This window comes from Triplophysa dalaica, chromosome 5, assembly GCF_015846415.1.
Source record: "Triplophysa dalaica isolate WHDGS20190420 chromosome 5, ASM1584641v1, whole genome shotgun sequence".
NCBI classification, from domain to species: domain Eukaryota; kingdom Metazoa; phylum Chordata; class Actinopteri; order Cypriniformes; family Nemacheilidae; genus Triplophysa; species Triplophysa dalaica.
Window position 1 is genome coordinate 16,912,786 of NC_079546.1, and position 14,771 is coordinate 16,927,556.

The 14,771-nt window shown below is 46.5% G+C and overlaps 36 non-coding genes across 36 annotated transcripts; 22 read left to right on the top strand and 14 right to left on the bottom strand.

The window, feature by feature from the left end:
* The first annotated feature begins 27 nt into the window (after positions 1-27).
* On the top strand, positions 28-110 carry trnal-cag (transfer RNA leucine (anticodon CAG)). The gene has a single exon. It is a non-coding gene; the product is annotated as a tRNA-Leu (tRNA).
* A 217-nt stretch (positions 111-327) lies between these two features.
* trnar-acg (transfer RNA arginine (anticodon ACG)) lies at positions 328-401 on the top strand. The gene has a single exon. It is a non-coding gene; the product is annotated as a tRNA-Arg (tRNA).
* An 81-nt stretch (positions 402-482) lies between these two features.
* On the top strand, positions 483-570 carry trnay-gua (transfer RNA tyrosine (anticodon GUA)). The gene is given in 2 exon segments: positions 483-520; positions 535-570. It is a non-coding gene; the product is annotated as a tRNA-Tyr (tRNA).
* Positions 571-816: 246 nt separating this feature from the next.
* trnam-cau (transfer RNA methionine (anticodon CAU)) lies at positions 817-890 on the bottom strand. The gene has a single exon. It is a non-coding gene; the product is annotated as a tRNA-Met (tRNA).
* Positions 891-1,894: 1,004 nt separating this feature from the next.
* Positions 1,895-1,977, top strand: trnal-cag (transfer RNA leucine (anticodon CAG)). The gene has a single exon. It is a non-coding gene; the product is annotated as a tRNA-Leu (tRNA).
* Positions 1,978-2,192: 215 nt separating this feature from the next.
* Positions 2,193-2,265, top strand: trnar-acg (transfer RNA arginine (anticodon ACG)). The gene has a single exon. It is a non-coding gene; the product is annotated as a tRNA-Arg (tRNA).
* An 83-nt stretch (positions 2,266-2,348) lies between these two features.
* trnay-gua (transfer RNA tyrosine (anticodon GUA)) lies at positions 2,349-2,435 on the top strand. Its single transcript is given in 2 exon segments — positions 2,349-2,385; positions 2,400-2,435. It is a non-coding gene; the product is annotated as a tRNA-Tyr (tRNA).
* Positions 2,436-2,522: 87 nt separating this feature from the next.
* Positions 2,523-2,594, bottom strand: trnae-cuc (transfer RNA glutamic acid (anticodon CUC)). Its single transcript has one exon. It is a non-coding gene; the product is annotated as a tRNA-Glu (tRNA).
* A 93-nt stretch (positions 2,595-2,687) lies between these two features.
* Positions 2,688-2,761, bottom strand: trnam-cau (transfer RNA methionine (anticodon CAU)). Its single transcript has one exon. It is a non-coding gene; the product is annotated as a tRNA-Met (tRNA).
* A 1,002-nt stretch (positions 2,762-3,763) lies between these two features.
* trnal-cag (transfer RNA leucine (anticodon CAG)) lies at positions 3,764-3,846 on the top strand. Its single transcript has one exon. It is a non-coding gene; the product is annotated as a tRNA-Leu (tRNA).
* Positions 3,847-4,215: 369 nt separating this feature from the next.
* trnay-gua (transfer RNA tyrosine (anticodon GUA)) lies at positions 4,216-4,303 on the top strand. Its single transcript is given in 2 exon segments — positions 4,216-4,252; positions 4,267-4,303. It is a non-coding gene; the product is annotated as a tRNA-Tyr (tRNA).
* An 86-nt stretch (positions 4,304-4,389) lies between these two features.
* On the bottom strand, positions 4,390-4,461 carry trnae-cuc (transfer RNA glutamic acid (anticodon CUC)). Its single transcript has one exon. It is a non-coding gene; the product is annotated as a tRNA-Glu (tRNA).
* Positions 4,462-4,554: 93 nt separating this feature from the next.
* trnam-cau (transfer RNA methionine (anticodon CAU)) lies at positions 4,555-4,628 on the bottom strand. Its single transcript has one exon. It is a non-coding gene; the product is annotated as a tRNA-Met (tRNA).
* A 1,002-nt stretch (positions 4,629-5,630) lies between these two features.
* On the top strand, positions 5,631-5,713 carry trnal-cag (transfer RNA leucine (anticodon CAG)). Its single transcript has one exon. It is a non-coding gene; the product is annotated as a tRNA-Leu (tRNA).
* Positions 5,714-5,929: 216 nt separating this feature from the next.
* Positions 5,930-6,002, top strand: trnar-acg (transfer RNA arginine (anticodon ACG)). Its single transcript has one exon. It is a non-coding gene; the product is annotated as a tRNA-Arg (tRNA).
* An 81-nt stretch (positions 6,003-6,083) lies between these two features.
* trnay-gua (transfer RNA tyrosine (anticodon GUA)) lies at positions 6,084-6,170 on the top strand. Its single transcript is given in 2 exon segments — positions 6,084-6,120; positions 6,135-6,170. It is a non-coding gene; the product is annotated as a tRNA-Tyr (tRNA).
* Positions 6,171-6,420: 250 nt separating this feature from the next.
* On the bottom strand, positions 6,421-6,494 carry trnam-cau (transfer RNA methionine (anticodon CAU)). The gene has a single exon. It is a non-coding gene; the product is annotated as a tRNA-Met (tRNA).
* A 1,007-nt stretch (positions 6,495-7,501) lies between these two features.
* trnal-cag (transfer RNA leucine (anticodon CAG)) lies at positions 7,502-7,583 on the top strand. Its single transcript has one exon. It is a non-coding gene; the product is annotated as a tRNA-Leu (tRNA).
* Positions 7,584-7,799: 216 nt separating this feature from the next.
* Positions 7,800-7,872, top strand: trnar-acg (transfer RNA arginine (anticodon ACG)). Its single transcript has one exon. It is a non-coding gene; the product is annotated as a tRNA-Arg (tRNA).
* Positions 7,873-7,954: 82 nt separating this feature from the next.
* Positions 7,955-8,041, top strand: trnay-gua (transfer RNA tyrosine (anticodon GUA)). The gene is given in 2 exon segments: positions 7,955-7,991; positions 8,006-8,041. It is a non-coding gene; the product is annotated as a tRNA-Tyr (tRNA).
* An 85-nt stretch (positions 8,042-8,126) lies between these two features.
* trnae-cuc (transfer RNA glutamic acid (anticodon CUC)) lies at positions 8,127-8,198 on the bottom strand. Its single transcript has one exon. It is a non-coding gene; the product is annotated as a tRNA-Glu (tRNA).
* A 93-nt stretch (positions 8,199-8,291) lies between these two features.
* trnam-cau (transfer RNA methionine (anticodon CAU)) lies at positions 8,292-8,365 on the bottom strand. The gene has a single exon. It is a non-coding gene; the product is annotated as a tRNA-Met (tRNA).
* A 1,007-nt stretch (positions 8,366-9,372) lies between these two features.
* trnal-cag (transfer RNA leucine (anticodon CAG)) lies at positions 9,373-9,455 on the top strand. The gene has a single exon. It is a non-coding gene; the product is annotated as a tRNA-Leu (tRNA).
* A 214-nt stretch (positions 9,456-9,669) lies between these two features.
* Positions 9,670-9,742, top strand: trnar-acg (transfer RNA arginine (anticodon ACG)). Its single transcript has one exon. It is a non-coding gene; the product is annotated as a tRNA-Arg (tRNA).
* A 254-nt stretch (positions 9,743-9,996) lies between these two features.
* Positions 9,997-10,068, bottom strand: trnae-cuc (transfer RNA glutamic acid (anticodon CUC)). The gene has a single exon. It is a non-coding gene; the product is annotated as a tRNA-Glu (tRNA).
* Positions 10,069-10,161: 93 nt separating this feature from the next.
* Positions 10,162-10,235, bottom strand: trnam-cau (transfer RNA methionine (anticodon CAU)). Its single transcript has one exon. It is a non-coding gene; the product is annotated as a tRNA-Met (tRNA).
* Positions 10,236-11,238: 1,003 nt separating this feature from the next.
* On the top strand, positions 11,239-11,320 carry trnal-cag (transfer RNA leucine (anticodon CAG)). Its single transcript has one exon. It is a non-coding gene; the product is annotated as a tRNA-Leu (tRNA).
* A 216-nt stretch (positions 11,321-11,536) lies between these two features.
* Positions 11,537-11,610, top strand: trnar-acg (transfer RNA arginine (anticodon ACG)). Its single transcript has one exon. It is a non-coding gene; the product is annotated as a tRNA-Arg (tRNA).
* Positions 11,611-11,692: 82 nt separating this feature from the next.
* trnay-gua (transfer RNA tyrosine (anticodon GUA)) lies at positions 11,693-11,779 on the top strand. The gene is given in 2 exon segments: positions 11,693-11,729; positions 11,744-11,779. It is a non-coding gene; the product is annotated as a tRNA-Tyr (tRNA).
* An 86-nt stretch (positions 11,780-11,865) lies between these two features.
* trnae-cuc (transfer RNA glutamic acid (anticodon CUC)) lies at positions 11,866-11,937 on the bottom strand. The gene has a single exon. It is a non-coding gene; the product is annotated as a tRNA-Glu (tRNA).
* Positions 11,938-12,030: 93 nt separating this feature from the next.
* trnam-cau (transfer RNA methionine (anticodon CAU)) lies at positions 12,031-12,104 on the bottom strand. The gene has a single exon. It is a non-coding gene; the product is annotated as a tRNA-Met (tRNA).
* A 1,004-nt stretch (positions 12,105-13,108) lies between these two features.
* Positions 13,109-13,191, top strand: trnal-cag (transfer RNA leucine (anticodon CAG)). Its single transcript has one exon. It is a non-coding gene; the product is annotated as a tRNA-Leu (tRNA).
* A 216-nt stretch (positions 13,192-13,407) lies between these two features.
* trnar-acg (transfer RNA arginine (anticodon ACG)) lies at positions 13,408-13,480 on the top strand. The gene has a single exon. It is a non-coding gene; the product is annotated as a tRNA-Arg (tRNA).
* A 75-nt stretch (positions 13,481-13,555) lies between these two features.
* On the top strand, positions 13,556-13,642 carry trnay-gua (transfer RNA tyrosine (anticodon GUA)). Its single transcript is given in 2 exon segments — positions 13,556-13,592; positions 13,607-13,642. It is a non-coding gene; the product is annotated as a tRNA-Tyr (tRNA).
* Positions 13,643-13,728: 86 nt separating this feature from the next.
* Positions 13,729-13,800, bottom strand: trnae-cuc (transfer RNA glutamic acid (anticodon CUC)). Its single transcript has one exon. It is a non-coding gene; the product is annotated as a tRNA-Glu (tRNA).
* Positions 13,801-13,893: 93 nt separating this feature from the next.
* trnam-cau (transfer RNA methionine (anticodon CAU)) lies at positions 13,894-13,967 on the bottom strand. The gene has a single exon. It is a non-coding gene; the product is annotated as a tRNA-Met (tRNA).
* Between the last annotated feature and the right edge of the window lie 804 nt (positions 13,968-14,771).

A 14,771-nucleotide genomic window follows, 5' to 3' on the forward strand; every position in this document is an offset into this window, starting at 1 on the left:
TTGCTGAGAGGCCGAACGGCCCACACTGTCAGGATGGCCGAGCGGTCTAAGGCGCTGCGTTCAGGTCGCAGTCTCCTCTGGAGGCGTGGGTTCGAATCCCACTTCTGACATTGCTTTGCATGTCACACTGGAGACTCCAGGCTCGGCTTTACATGGAAACGGCCCGTGCGCTAATTTAAGTCAGACAGTGTAAGGGTTCCAATCCACATCTGCTTTGAAGTTGCAAGTAATCTTGATTACCAGGCACAGGTTTGTTCCAGAGAGCGTGGGTTCTTTCAGCCCCTTTGCCTGTTCTCGATCTGCGTTCTTCCTGTGTGCCCTCAAAGAGGGCCAGTGGGCGCAATGGATAACGCGTCTGACTACGGATCAGAAGATTCTAGGTTCGACTCCTGGCTGGCTCGTTGCTCCTCAGCTCCTTTTCGTGCCACGAGGGCTTCCGCTGACAAGGCCCAAAAATAGCTCAGACGATAGACGGTAATCGGGCCTTCGATAGCTCAGTTGGTAGAGCGGAGGACTGTAGGCATCTCACTGGTCATCCTTAGGTCGCTGGTTCGAATCCGGTCGAAGGAAGGTCTCTTTAAGCCTTGGAGACCTTCAAAGGTTATTGTTTTTTCAAAGTCCCACGAATACAGCCAGTGGGTGTCCAAAAGCGCATCCCTGACGGGAATCGAACCCGGGCCGCGGCGGTGAGAGCGCGAATCCTAGCCACTAGACCACCAGGGAGCACCCGCTCGTGAACGTTCCTACGCGGGAGCCGGAAAGATGTGTCGCCTTAATAGAGCCAGTCTGTCAGTTCAAAAGAATTTCCCACCACGCTGCCCCGTGTGAGGCTCGAACTCACGACCTTCCGATTATGAGACTGACGCGCTGCCAAACTGCGCCAACGAGGCGTACCCAGCATGTTTAAGTAAACAGCCAAAGGTTAAAAGTGAAAGACTAGGCCTTTTGTTGATATAACAGGGAAGCTGTCCATTTGGTTTCGGCCAAACATTTGTTTTGGAGGGATCTGCACATATAAAACAGGATGCGGGGAGTTCTAAGAATGGATATTCTTGCTTGTGACCATGCTTGTGATGCAATCTGAGAAAACATAGGAAATCGCTGTCCGCTAAATTCTTTTGCAGCGTCCGCCGGACGCAGTGGAGCAACTCTGTCTGACCGTTTTCAGTGACAGAATAGCCTGACATTTCAGTATGCAATGTTTTATTAAAAATAAAGTAACAACAACCACAAAATACAAAACACAAAACTTTTCATTAAATCTGATTCATCAATTTCATATGAGATGTTAAAGCGCAATTAGTGCATCGCATGAGAGCAGGACTTAGTTCAAATGACTGTAGGGTTCACTTTTTTATGAAACAGGTAAAGGGACGGAAACTCCTTGGGATAATGAAGCCATACACATAGCCCTTACCATAAATCAGGGCTGTTCAATTAAAGCGGTCAATGTTCTTTTTTTGAAGTAAAATCTACTGAACATACAAACAAAGTGTAACAATTTAAATGGATTCATCGCGAGCAAATTACTGACAAAGCTACTAAAAATGCATCCGTTCCCTGCCATTTATACCAGAACACATTCTAAATTATCTTCCCATTTAAAACAGTGTTCATTAGGAAATGCTCTTAACAGGCTGATCATTAATGCAATTGGTTTAAAATATATAATTCTTGCAAAAAAATAGAAACAAGACCTCATGGTTTATGAATAAGCATCAAATCGAAGAGTGAAGTGTCGAAAAGTGAGGAGGAAAGGTCCCCTCTATCTGGGAATCGCGCTCCTTGCGGTACGTTATTTCTAAATGGCCTGTGTGCCATTGAACGGCTGCATTTAAGGGTCCATTCCGAAAGTGGTGGATGCACGATTGCTGAGAGGCCGAACGCCCACACTGTCAGGATGGCCGAGCGGTCTAAGGCGCTGCGTTCAGGTCGCAGTCTCCTCTGGAGGCGTGGGTTCGAATCCCACTTCTGACATTGCTTTGCATGTCACACTGAGACTCCAGGCTCGGCTTTACATGGAAACGGCCGTGCGCTAATTTAAGTCAGACAGTGTAAGGGTTCCAATCCACATCTGCTTTGAAGTTGCAAGTAATCTTGATTACCAGGCACAGGTTTGTTCCAGAGAGCGTGGGTTCTTTCAGCCCCTTTGCCTGTTCTCGATCTGCGTTCTTCCTGTGTGCCCTCAAAGAGGGCCAGTGGCGCAATGGATAACGCGTCTGACTACGGATCAGAAGATTCTAGGTTCGACTCCTGGCTGGCTCGTTGCTCCTCAGCTCCTTTTCGTGCCACGCAGGGCTTCCGCTGACAAGGCCCAAAAATAGCTCAGACGATAGACGGTATCCGGGCCTTCGATAGCTCAGTTGGTAGAGCGGAGGACTGTAGGCATCTCACTGGTCATCCTTAGGTCGCTGGTTCGAATCCGGCTCGAAGGAAGCGTCTCTTTAAGCCTTGGAGACCTTCAAAGGTTATTGTTTTTTTCAAAGTCCCACGAATACAGCCAGAGGGTGTCCAAAAGCGCATTCCCTGACCGGGAATCGAACCCGGGCCGCGGCGGTGAGAGCGCCGAATCCTAGCCACTAGACCACCAGGGAGCACCCGCTCGTGAACGTTCCTACGCGGGAGCCGGAAAGATGTGTCGCCTTAATAGAGCCAGTCTGTCAGTTCAAAAGAATTTCCCACCACGCTGCCCCGTGTGAGGCTCGAACTCACGACCTTCAGATTATGAGACTGACGCGCTGCCAAACTGCGCCAACGAGGCGTACCAGCATGTTTAAGTAAACAGCAAAGGTTAAAAGTGAAAAGACTAGGCCTTTTGTTGATATAACAGGGAAGCTGTCCATTTGGTTTCGGCCAACATTTGTTTTGGAAGGGATCTGCACATATAAACAGGATGCGGGGAGTTCTAAGAATGGATATTCTTGCTTGTGACCATGCTTGTGATGCAATCTGAGAAAACATAGGAAATCGCTGTCCGCTAAATTCTTTTGCAGCGTCCGCCGGACGCAGTGGAGCAACTCTGGTCTGACCGTTTTCAGTGACAGAATAGCCTGACATTTCAGTATGCAATGTTTTATAAAAATAAAAGTAACAACAACCACAAAATACAAAACACAAAACTTTTCATTAAATCTGATTCATCAATTTCATATGAGATGTTAAAGCGCAATTAGTGCATCGCATGAGGAGCAGGACTTAGTTCAAATGACTGTAGGGTTCACTTTTTTATGAACAGGTAAAGGGACGGAAACTCCTTGGGATAATGAAGCCATACACATAGCCCTTACCATAAATCAGGGCTGTTCAATTAAAGCGGTCAATGTTCTTTTTTTGAAGTAAAATCTACTGAACATACAAACAAAGTGTAACAATTTAAATGGATTCATCGCGAGCAAATTACTGACAAAGCTACTAAAAATGCATCCGTTCCCTGCCATTTATACCAGAACACATTCTAAATTATCTTCCCATTTAAAACAGTGTTCATTAGGAAATGCTCTTAACAGGCTGATCATTAATGCAATTGGTTTAAAATATATAATTCTTGCAAAAAATAGAAACAAGACCTCATGGTTTATGAATAAGCATCAAATCGAAGAGTGAAGTGTCGAAAAGTGAGGAGGAAAGGTCCCCTCTATCTGGGAATCGCGCTCCTTGCGGTACGTTATTTCTAAATGGCCTGTGTGCCATTGAACGGCTGCATTTAAGGGTCCATTCCGAAAGTGGTGGGTGCACGATTGCTGAGAGGCCGAACGCCCACACTGTCAGGATGGCCGAGCGGTCTACGGCGCTGCGTTCAGGTCGCAGTCTCTTCTGGAGGCGTGGGTTCGAATCCCACTTCTGACATTGCTTTGCATGTCACACTGAGACTCCAGGCTCGGCTTTACATGGAAACGGCCGTGCGCTAATTTAAGTCAGACTGTGTAAGGGTTCCAATCCACATCTGCTTTGAAGTTGCAAGTAATCTTGATTACCAGGCACAGGTTTGTTCCAGAGAGCGTGGTTCTTTCAGCCCCTTTGCCTGTTCTCGATCTGCGTTCTTCCTGTGTGCCCTCAAAGAGGGCCAGTGGCGCAATGGATAACGCGACTGACTACGGATCAGAAGATTCTAGGTTCGACTCCTGGCTGGCTCGTTGCTCCTCAGCTCCTTTTCGTGCCACGAGGGCTTCCGCTGACAAGGCCCAAAAATAGCTCAGACGATAGACGGTATCCGGGCCTTCGATAGCTCAGTTGGTAGAGCGGAGGACTGTAGGCATCTCACTGGTCATCCCTTAGGTCGCTGGTTCGAATCCGGCTCGAAGGAAGCGTCTCTTTAAGCCTTGGAGACCTTCAAAGGTTATTGTTTTTTCAAAGTCCCACGAATACAGCCAGAGGGTGTCCAAAAGCGCATTCCCTGACCGGGAATCGAACCCGGGCCGCGGCGGTGAGAGCGCCGAATCCTAGCCACTAGACCACCAGGGAGCACCCGCTCGTGAACGTTCCTACGCGGGAGCCGGAAAGATGTGTCGCCTTAATAGAGCCAGTCTGTCAGTTCAAAAGAATTTCCCACCACGCTGCCCCGTGTGAGGCTCGAACTCACGACCTTCAGATTATGAGACTGACGCGCTGCCAAACTGCGCCAACGAGGCGTACCAGCATGTTTAAGTAAACAGCAAAGGTTAAAAGTGAAAAGACTAGGCCTTTTGTTGATATAACAGGGAAGCTGTCCATTTGGTTTCGGCCAAACATTTGTTTTGGAAGGGATCTGCACATATAAACAGGATGCGGGGAGTTCTAAGAATGGATATTCTTGCTTGTGACCATGCTTGTGATGCAATCTGAGAAAACATAGGAAATCGCTGTCCGCTAAATTCTTTTGCAGCGTCCGCCGGACGCAGTGGAGCAACTCTGGTCTGACCGTTTTCAGTGACAGAATAGCCTGACATTTCAGTATGCAATGTTTTATAAAAATAAAGTAACAACAACCACAAAATACAAAACACAAAACTTTTCATTAAATCTGATTCATCAATTTCATATGAGATGTTAAAGCGCAATTAGTGCATCGCATGAGGAGCAGGACTTAGTTCAAATGACTGTAGGGTTCACTTTTTTATGAAACAGGTAAAGGGACGGAAACTCCTTGGGATAATGAAGCCATACACATAGCCCTTACCATAAATCAGGGCTGTTCAATTAAAGCGGTCAATGTTCTTTTTTTGAAGTAAAATCTACTGAACATACAAACAAAGTGTAACAATTTAAATGGATTCATCGCGAGCAAATTACTGACAAAGCTACTAAAAATGCATCCGTTCCCTGCCATTTATACCAGAACACATTCTAAATATCTTCCCATTTAAAACAGTGTTCATTAGGAAATGCTCTTAACAGGCTGATCATTAATGCAATTGGTTTAAAATATATAATTCTTGCAAAAAAATAGAAACAAGACCTCATGGTTTATGAATAAGCATCAAATCGAAGAGTGAAGTGTCGAAAAGTGAGGAGGAAAGGTCCCTCTATCTGGGAATCGCGCTCCTTGCGGTACGTTATTTCTAAATGGCCTGTGTGCCATTGAACGGCTGCATTTAAGGGTCCATTCCGAAAGTGGTGGGTGCACGATTGCTGAGAGGCCGAACGCCCACACTGTCAGGATGGCCGAGCGGTCTAAGGCGCTGCGTTCAGGTCGCAGTCTCCTCTGGAGGCGTGGGTTCGAATCCCACTTCTGACATTGCTTTGCATGTCACACTGGAGACTCCAGGCTCGGCTTTACATGGAAACGGCCGTGCGCTAATTTAAGTCAGACAGTGTAAGGGTTCCAATCCACATCTGCTTTGAAGTTGCAAGTAATCTTGATTACCAGGCACAGGTTTGTTCCAGAGAGCGTGGGTTCTTTCAGCCCCTTTGCCTGTTCTCGATCTGCGTTCTTCCTGTGTGCCCTCAAAGAGGGCCAGTGGCGCAATGGATAACGCGTCTGACTACGGATCAGAAGATTCTAGGTTCGACTCCTGGCTGGCTCGTTGCTCCTCAGCTCCTTTTCGTGCCACGAGGCTTCCGCTGACAAGGCCCAAAAATAGCTCAGACGATAGACGGTATCCGGGCCTTCGATAGCTCAGTTGGTAGAGCGGAGGACTGTAGGCATCTCACTGGTCATCCTTAGGTCGCTGGTTCGAATCCGGCTCGAAGGAAGCGTCTCTTTAAGCCTTGGAGACCTTCAAAGGTTATTGTTTTTTCAAAGTCCCACGAATACAGCCAGAGGGTGTCCAAAAGCGCATTCCTGACCGGGTATCGAACCCGGGCCGCGGCAGTGAGAGCGCCGAATCCTAGCCACTAGACCACCAGGGAGCACCCGCTCGTGAACGTTCCTACGCGGGAGCCGGAAAGATGTGTCGCCTTAATAGAGCCAGTCTGTCAGTTCAAAAGAATTTCCCACCACGCTGCCCCGTGTGAGGCTCGAACTCACGACCTTCAGATTATGAGACTGACGCGCTGCCAAACTGCGCCAACGAGGCGTACCCAGCCTGTTTAAGTAAACAGCAAAGGTTTAAAAGTGAAAAGACTAGGCCTTTTGTTGATATAACAGGGAAGCTGGTCCATTTGGTTTCGGCCAAACATTTGTTTTGGAAGGGATCTGCACATATAAACAGGATGCGGGGAGTTCTAAGAATGGATATTCTTGCTTGTGACCATGCTTGTGATGCAACTGAGAAAACATAGGAAATCGCTGTCCGCTAAATTCTTTTGCAGCGTCCGCCGGACGCAGTGGAGCAACTCTGGTCTGACCGTTTTCAGTGACAGAATAGCCTGACATTTCAGTATGCAATGTTTTATAAAAAATAAAAGTAACAACAACCACAAAATACAAAACACAAAACTTTTCATTAAATCTGATTCATCAATTTCATATGAGATGTTAAAGCGCAATTAGTGCATCGCATGAGGAGCAGGACTTAGTTCAAATGACTGTAGGGTTCACTTTTTTATGAAACAGGTAAAGGGACGGAAACTCCTTGGGATAATGAAGCCATACACATAGCCCTTACCATAAATCAGGGCTGTTCAATTAAAGCGGTCAATGTTCTTTTTTTGAAGTAAAATCTACTGAACATACAAACAAAGTGTAACAATTTAAATGGATTCATCGCGAGCAAATTACTGACAAAGCTACTAAAAATGCATCCGTTCCCTGCCATTTATACCAGAACACATTCTAAATTATCTTCCCATTTAAAACAGTGTTCATTAGGAAATGCTCTTAACAGGCTGATCATTAATGCAATTGGTTTAAAATATATAATTCTTGCAAAAAATAGAAACAAGACCTCATGGTTTATGAATAAGCATCAAATCGAAGAGTGAAGTGTCGAAAAGTGAGGAGGAAAGGTCCCCTCTATCTGGGAATCGCGCTCCTTGCGGTACGTTATTTCTAAATGGCCTGTGTGCCATTGAACGGCTGCATTTAAGGGTCCATTCCGAAAGTGGTGGGTGCACGATTGCTGAGAGGCCGAACGCCCACACTGTCAGGATGGCCGAGCGGTCTAAGGCGCTGCGTTCAGGTCGCAGTCTCTCTGGAGGCGTGGGTTCGAATCCCACTTCTGACATTGCTTTGCATGTCACACTGGAGACTCCAGGCTCGGCTTTACATGGAAACGGCCGTGCGCTAATTTAAGTCAGACAGTGTAAGGGTTCCAATCCACATCTGCTTTGAAGTTGCAAGTAATCTTGATTACCAGGCACAGGTTTGTTCCAGAGAGCGTGGGTTCTTTCAGCCCCTTTGCCTGTTCTCGATCTGCGTTCTTCCTGTGTGCCCTCAAAGAGGGCCAGTGGCGCAATGGATAACGCGTCTGACTACGGATCAGAAGATTCTAGGTTCGACTCCTGGCTGGCTCGTTGCTCCTCAGCTCCTTTTCGTGCCACGAGGGCTTCCGCTGACAAGGCCCAAAAATAGCTCAGACGATAGACGGTATCCGGGCCTTCGATAGCTCAGTTGGTAGAGCGGAGGACTGTAGGCATCTCACTGGTCATCCTTAGGTCGCTGGTTCGAATCCGGCTCGAAGGAAGCGTCTCTTTAAGCCTTGGAGACCTTCAAGGTTATTGTTTTTTCAAAGTCCCACGAATACAGCCAGAGGGTGTCCAAAAGCGCATTCCCTGACCGGGAATCGAACCCGGGCCGCGGCGGTGAGAGCGCCGAATCCTAGCCACTAGACCACCAGGGAGCACCCGCTCGTGAACGTTCCTACGCGGGAGCCGGAAAGATGTGTCGCCTTAATAGAGCCAGTCTGTCAGTTCAAAAGAATTTCCCACCACGCTGCCCCGTGTGAGGCTCGAACTCACGACCTTCAGATTATGAGACTGACGCGCTGCCAAACTGCGCCAACGAGGCGTACCCAGCATGTTTAAGTAAACAGCAAAGGTTAAAAGTGAAAAGACTAGGCCTTTTGTTGATATAACAGGGAAGCTGTCCATTTGGTTTCGGCCAAACATTTGTTTTGGAAGGGATCTGCACATATAAACAGGATGCGGGGAGTTCTAAGAATGGATATTCTTGCTTGTGACCATGCTTGTGATGCAATCTGAGAAAACATAGGAAATCGCTGTCCGCTAAATTCTTTTGCAGCGTCCGCCGGACGCAGTGGAGCAACTCTGGTCTGACCGTTTTCAGTGACAGAATAGCCTGACATTTCAGTATGCAATGTTTTATAAAAATAAAAGTAACAACAACCACAAAATACAAAACACAAAACTTTTCATTAAATCTGATTCATCAATTTCATATGAGATGTTAAAGCGCAATTAGTGCATCGCATGAGGAGCAGGACTTAGTTCAAATGACTGTAGGGTTCACTTTTTTATGAAACAGGTAAAGGGACGGAAACTCCTTGGGATAATGAAGCCATACACATAGCCCTTACCATAAATCAGGGCTGTTCAATTAAAGCGGTCAATGTTCTTTTTTTGAAGTAAAATCTACTGAACATACAAACAAAGTGTAACAATTTAAATGGATTCATCGCGAGCAAATTACTGACAAAGCTACTAAAAATGCATCCGTTCCCTGCCATTTTATACCAGAACACATTCTAAATTATCTTCCCATTTAAAACAGTGTTCATTAGGAAATGCTCTTAACAGGCTGATCATTAATGCAATTGGTTTAAAATATATAATTCTTGCAAAAAATAGAAACAAGACCTCATGGTTTATGAATAAGCATCAAATCGAAGAGTGAAGTGTCGAAAAGTGAGGAGGAAAGGTCCCCTCTATCTGGGAATCGCGCTCCTTGCGGTACGTTATTTCTAAATGGCCTGTGTGCCATTGAACGGCTGCATTTAAGGGTCCATTCCGAAAGTGGTGGAGTGCACGATTGCTGAGAGGCCGAACGCCCACACTGTCAGGATGGCCGAGCGGTCTAAGGCGCTGCGTTCAGGTCGCAGTCTCCTCTGGAGGCGTGGGTTCGAATCCCACTTCTGACATTGCTTTGCATGTCACACTGGAGACTCCAGGCTCGGCTTTACATGGAAACGGCCGTGCGCTAATTTAAGTCAGACAGTGTAAGGGTTCCAATCCACATCTGCTTTGAAGTTGCAAGTAATCTTGATTACCAGGCACAGGTTTGTTCCAGAGAGCGTGGGTTCTTTCAGCCCTTTGCCTGTTCTCGATCTGCGTTCTTCCTGTGTGCCCACAAAGAGGCCAGTGGCGCAATGGATAACGCGTCTGACTACGGATCAGAAGATTCTAGGTTCGACTCCTGGCTGGCTCGTTGCTCCTCAGCTCCTTTTCGTGCCACGAGGGCTTCCGCTGACAAGGCCCAAAAATAGCTCAGACGATAGACGGTATCCGGGCCTACGATAGCTCAGTTGGTAGAGCGGAGGACTGTAGGCATCTCACTGGTCATCCTTAGGTCGCTGGTTCGAATCGGCTCGAAGGAAGCGTCTCTTTAAGCCTTGGAGACCTTCAAAGGTTATTGTTTTTTCAAAGTCCCACGAATACAGCTAGAGGGTGTCCAAAAGCGCATTCCCTGACCGGGAATCGAACCCGGGCCCGCGCGGTGAGAGCGCCGAATCCTAGCCACTAGACCACCAGGGAGCACCCGCTCGTGAACGTTCCTACGCGGGAGCCGGAAAGATGTGTCGCCTTAATAGAGCCAGTCTGTCAGTTCAAAAGAATTTCCCACCACGCTGCCCCGTGTGAGGCTCGAACTCACGACCTTCAGATTATGAGACTGACGCGCTGCCAAACTGCGCCAACGAGGCGTACCCAGCATGTTTAAGTAAACAGCAAAGGTTAAAAGTGAAAAGACTAGGCCTTTTGTTGATATAACAGGGAAGCTGTCCATTTGGTTTCGGCCAAACATTTGTTTTGGAAGGGATCTGCACATATAAACAGGATGCGGGGAGTTCTAAGAATGGATATTCTTGCTTGTGACCATGCTTGTGATGCAATCTGAGAAAACATAGGAAATCGCTGTCCGCTAAATTCTTTTGCAGCGTCCGCCGGACGCAGTGGAGCAACTCTGGTCTGACCGTTTTCAGTGACAGAATAGCCTGACATTTCAGTATGCAATGTTTTATAAAAATAAAGTAACAACAACCACAAAATACAAAACACAAAACTTTTCATTAAATCTGATTCATCAATTTCATATGAGATGTTAAAGCGCAATTAGTGCATCGCATGAGGAGCAGGACTTAGTTCAAATGACTGTAGGGTTCACTTTTTATGAAACAGGTAAAGGGACGGAAACTCCTTGGGATAATGAAGCCATACACATAGCCCTTACCATAAATCAGGGCTGTTCAATTAAAGCGGTCAATGTTCTTTTTTTGAAGTAAAATCTACTGAACATACAAACAAAGTGTAACAATTTAAATGGATTCATCGCGAGCAAATTACTGACAAAGCTACTAAAAATGCATCCGTTCCCTGCCATTTATACCAGAACACATTCTAAATTATCTTCCCATTTAAAACAGTGTTCATTAGGAAATGCTCTTAACAGGCTGATCATTAATGCAATTGGTTTAAAATATATAATTCTTGCAAAAAATAGAAACAAGACCTCATGGTTTATGAATAAGCATCAAATCGAAGAGTGAAGTGTCGAAAAGTGAGGAGGAAAGGTCCCCTCTATCTGGGAATCGCGCTCCTTGCGGTACGTTATTTCTAAATGGCCTGTGTGCCATTGAACGGCTGCATTTAAGGGTCCATTCCGAAAGTGGTGGGTGCACGATTGCTGAGAGGCCGAACGCCCACACTGTCAGGATGGCCGAGCGGTCTAAGGCGCTGCGTTCAGGTCGCAGTCTCCTCTGGAGGCGTGGTTCGAATCCCACTTCTGACATTGCTTTGCATGTCACACTGGAGACTCCAGGCTCGGCTTTACATGGAAACGGCCGTGCGCTAATTTAAGTCAGACAGTGTAAGGGTTCCAATCCACATCTGCTTTGAAGTTGCAAGTAATCTTGATTACCAGGCACAGGTTTGTTCCAGAGAGCGTGGGTTCTTTCAGCCCCCTTTGCTGTTCTCGATCTGCGTTCTTCCTGTGTGCCCTCAAAGAGGGCCCAGTGGCGCAATGGATAACGCGTCTGACTACGGATCAGAAGATTCTAGGTTCGACTCCTGGCTGGCTCGTTGCTCCTCAGCTCCTTTTCGTGCCACGAGGGCTTCCGCTGACAAGGCCCAAAAATAGCTCAGACGATAGACGGTATCCGGGCCTTCGATAGCTCAGTTGGTAGAGCGGAGGACTGTAGGCATCTCACTGGTCATCCTTAGGTCGCTGGTTCGAATCCGGCTCGAAGGAAGCGTCTCTTTAAGCCTTGGAGACCTTCAAAGGTTATTGTTTTTTCAAAGTCCCACGAATACAGCCAGAGGGTGTCCAAAAGCGCATTCCCTGACCGGGAATCGAACCCGGGCCGCGGCGGTGAGAGCGCCGAATCCTAGCCACTAGACCACCAGGGAGCACCCGCTCGTGAACGTTCCTACGCGGGAGCCGGAAAGATGTGTCGCCTTAATAGAGCCAGTCTGTCAGTTCAAAAGAATTTCCCACCACGCTGCCCCGTGTGAGGCTCGAACTCACGACCTTCAGATTATGAGACTGACGCGCTGCCAAACTGCGCCAACGAGGCGTACCCAGCATGTTTAAGTAAACAGCAAAGGTTAAAAGTGAAAAGACTAGGCCTTTTGTTGATATAACAGGGAAGCTGTCCATTTGGTTTCGGCCAAACATTTGTTTTGGAAGGGATCTGCACATATAAACAGGATGCGGGGAGTTCTAAGAATGGATATTCTTGCTTGTGACCATGCTTGTGATGCAATCTGAGAAAACATAGGAAATCGCTGTCCGCTAAATTCTTTTGCAGCGTCCGCCGGACGCAGTGGAGCAACTCTGGTCTGACCGTTTTCAGTGACAGAATAGCCTGACATTTCAGTATGCAATGTTTTATAAAAATAAAAGTAACAACAACCACAAAATACAAAACACAAAACTTTTCATTAAATCTGATTCATCAATTTCATATGAGATGTTAAAGCGCAATTAGTGCATCGCATGAGGAGCAGGACTGAGTTCAAATGACTGTAGGGTTCACTTTTTTATGAAACAGGTAAAGGGACGGAAACTCCTTGGGATAATGAAGCCATACACATAGCCCTTACCATAAATCAGGCTGTTCAATTAAAGCGGTCAATGTTCTTTTTTTGAAGTAAAATCTACTGAACATACAAACAAAGTGTAACAATTTAAATGGATTCATCGCGAGCAAATTACTGACAAAGCTACTAAAAATGCATCCGTTCCCTGCCATTTATACCAGAACAGATTCTAAATTATCTTCCCATTTAAAACAGTGTTCATTAGGAAATGCTCTTAACAGGCTGATCATTAATGCAATTGGTTTAAAATATATAATTCTTGCAAAAAATAGAAACAAGACCTCATGGTTTATGAATAAGCATCAAATCGAAGAGTGAAGTGTCGAAAAGTGAGGAGGAAAGGTCCCCTCTATCTGGGAATCGCGCTCCTTGCGGTACGTTATTTCTAAATGGCCTGTGTGCCATTGAACGGCTGCATTTAAGGGTCCATTCCGAAAGTGGTGGGTGCACGATTGCTGAGAGGCCGAACGCCCACACTGTCAGGATGGCCGAGCGGTCTAAGGCGCTGCGTTCAGGTCGCAGTCTCCTCTGGAGGCGTGGGTTCGAATCCCACTTCTGACATTGCTTTGCATGTCACACTGGAGACTCCAGGCTCGGCTTTACATGGAAACGGCCGTGCGCTAATTTAAGTCAGACAGTGTAAGGGTTCCAATCCACATCTGCTTTGAAGTTGCAAGTAATCTTGATTACCAGGCACAGGTTTGTTCCAGAGAGCGTGGGTTCTTTCAGCCCCTTTGCCTGTTCTCGATCTGCGTTCTTCCTGTGTGCCCTCAAAGAGGGCCAGTGGCGCAATGGATAACGCGTCTGACTACGGATCAGAAGATTCTAGGTTCGACTCCTGGCTGGCTCGTTGCTCCTCAGCTCCTTTTCGTGCCACGAGGGCTTCCGCTGACAAGGCCCAAAAATAGCTCAGACGATAGACGGGCCTTCGATAGCTCAGTTGGTAGAGCGGAGGACTGTAGGCATCTCACTGGTCATCCTTAGGTCGCTGGTTCGAATCCGGTTCGAAGGAAGCGTCTCTTTAAGCCTTGGAGACCTTCAAAGGTTATTGTTTTTTCAAAGTCCCACGAATACAGCCAGAGGGTGTCCAAAAGCGCATTCCCTGACCGGGAATCGAACCCGGGCCGCGGCGGTGAGAGCGCCGAATCCTAGCCACTAGACCACCAGGGAGCACCCGCTGGTGAACGTTCCTACGCGGGAGCCGGAAAGATGTGTCGCCTTAATAGAGCCAGTCTGTCAGTTCAAAAGAATTTCCCACCACGCTGCCCCGTGTGAGGCTCGAACTCACGACCTTCAGATTATGAGACTGACGCGCTGCCAAACTGCGCCAACGAGGCGTACCCAGCATGTTTAAGTAAACAGCAAAGGTTAAAAGTGAAAAGACTAGGCCTTTTGTTGATATAACAGGGAAGCTGTCCATTTGGTTTCGGCCAAACATTTGTTTTGGAAGGGATCTGCACATATAAACAGGATGCGGGGAGTTCTAAGAATGGATATTCTTGCTTGTGACCATGCTTGTGATGCAATCTGAGAAAACATAGGAAATCGCTGTCCGCTAAATTCTTTTGCAGCGTCCGCCGGACGCAGTGGAGCAACTCTGGTCTGACCGTTTTCAGTGACAGAATAGCCTGACATTTCAGTATGCAATGTTTTATAAAAATAAAAGTAACAACAACCACAAAATACAAAACACAAAACTTTTCATTAAATCTGATTCATCAATTTCATATGAGATGTTAAAGCGCAATTAGTGCATCGCATGAGGAGCAGGACTGAGTTCAAATGACTGTAGGGTTCACTTTTTTATGAAACAGGTAAAGGGACGGAAACTCCTTGGGATAATGAAGCCATACACATAGCCCTTACCATAAATCAGGGCTGTTCAATTAAAGCGGTCAATGTTCTTTTTTTGAAGTAAAATCTACTGAACATACAAACAAAGTGTAACAATTTAAATGGATTCATCGCGAGCAAATTACTGACAAAGCTACTAAAAATGCATCCGTTCCCTGCCATTTATACCAGAACACATTCTAAATTATCTTCCCATTTAAAACAGTGTTCATTAGGAAATGCTCTTAACAGGCTGATCATTAATGCAATTGGTTTAAAATATATAATTCTTGCAAAAAATAGAAACA